The sequence below is a fragment of the Colobus angolensis genome, unplaced genomic scaffold (assembly GCF_000951035.1).
Source record: "Colobus angolensis palliatus isolate OR3802 unplaced genomic scaffold, Cang.pa_1.0 Scaffold952, whole genome shotgun sequence".
NCBI classification, from domain to species: domain Eukaryota; kingdom Metazoa; phylum Chordata; class Mammalia; order Primates; family Cercopithecidae; genus Colobus; species Colobus angolensis.
Genome location: NW_012123510.1, coordinates 12064 through 13805, shown reverse-complemented (window position 1 = coordinate 13805; position 1742 = coordinate 12064). Strand labels below are relative to the sequence as shown.

Below are 1742 nucleotides of genomic sequence, written 5' to 3'. Positions count from 1 at the left end.
CTGGAGCTACCCTTCCCCGTGACAGCCACTGACGTCCTTCGCTGCTAGAAGAGACCTGGCTTCTCTGTGCCTGCCCTCCCTCCCCTGGCCTAGCCCCGCCCTGCCAGCACCGCTGCCTGCGACAGCCTTGCCACCATCAGCACCGCCCCTGCTGGCGGCAGCAGCAGCCATATCATCTACACAGGAACCGGACACAAAAACATAGCAGAAATGGAGAAAGAAGGGAGACCTCCGGAAAAAAAATGAGCAGGAAGCCGGCTCACCCAGTGAAAAGGGACATCAATGAGGAGATGAAGAACTTTGCAGAAAACACCATGAATGACTCCTTGGCTGGTATGGCTATGATAAAGTTGAATTAAAAGGTGGTGAAGATACTGAATTCAGGAGCTACCCTACAGATGGGGAGAGCCGGCAGCACATTTCTGTTCTCAAAGAAAATTCTTTGCCAAAACCAAAATTGCCAAAACCAAAGTTACCCAAGGACAGTGTTATTTCACCATACAATATAAGCACAGGCTATTCAGGGCTTGCCACTGGCAATGGACTCACTGACTCACCTGCAGGGTCAAAGGATCGTGGCAATGTGCTCATTATCATACCTTTAATTCCACCACCTTTCATAAAGCCACCAGCAGGAACTGTTGGAGGAGACAGATGTCCCAGCAAATACTTTCGGAATTTCCCCTCACTCTTGGACTGGCATGAAAGTTACAAAGGGGTAAATCTACACTTTAATTGCCTGGAGTTCATTAATGCCCTACTGATTTTCTTTGGGCGCTGACCAGAAGATGATGTATCAAACGTACAAATAATGTGTGCCTGGTGCCAGAAAGTGGGAATCAAGCGCTATTCCCTGAGTATGGGAAGTGAGGTGAAAAGCTTCTGCAGCGAGAAGTGCTTTGCGGCCTGCTGATGAGCCTACTTAAGACTAGAGGTGAAGATGGACATGCTGAAAATTTTCCCCAGCTGCACTATGCTAAAGAAACTCCAAGGCTTGCCTTCAAGAATAACTGTGAACTACTTGTATGTGACTGGTGTAAGCACATAAGACACACAAAAGAATACCTGGATTTTGGGGACTGGGAAAGAAGCTTCAGCTCTGTCTTGTAGAAAATGTCCATTTTGTATTGATTGATACAAAATGGACATTTTCTACAAAGAGACGCCGGCCAATCTTCCAGCTGGGCTGTGCAGCACATTACATCCTCCCATGGAAAATAAAGCAGAAGGCATTGGGGTGCAGCTGCTCACTCCAGACTCTTGGAATATCCCGCTAACAAGATGCTCAGAGGAAGGCCCCCTCCCCGGTGGCTACAGCTGGCCAAAGCCAGGGCTCTGGCCTGTCAGCGTCCGCCACCGTCTCTCCATCTGACACTGCCAATTGCTCTGTCACTGAAATTCCCACCCCAGTGCCCAAGTCCATCCCCATCGGCGAGACTCCAAATATCCCACCTGTCTCCGTCCAGCCACCTGCTAGCCTCGGGCCTCCCCTTGGCGTCCCGCCTCACAGCCCTCCCACGGTGATGAACAACCGCGGCCAGGTGCCGCTGCCCATCTTCATGGAGCAGCAGATCTGCCTGCCCTTCATCCGCAGGCCTCCACACCATGCCTTCAACCCCAACAGCCCCTTGTCTAACCCCATGCTTCCCGGCATCGGGCCTCCCCCCGGCGGCCCCAGGAACTTGGACCTCACTTCCAGCCCCATGCACCAGTCCATGCTATCGCCCCACATCCGCCCCCCG

At 52.1% G+C, this 1742-nt stretch overlaps 1 pseudogene; it reads left to right on the top strand.

Moving 5' to 3' along the window:
• The first annotated feature begins 93 nt into the window (after window positions 1-93).
• LOC105504799 overlaps window positions 94-1742 on the top strand; it is a 2833-nt pseudogene continuing 1184 nt past the window's right edge.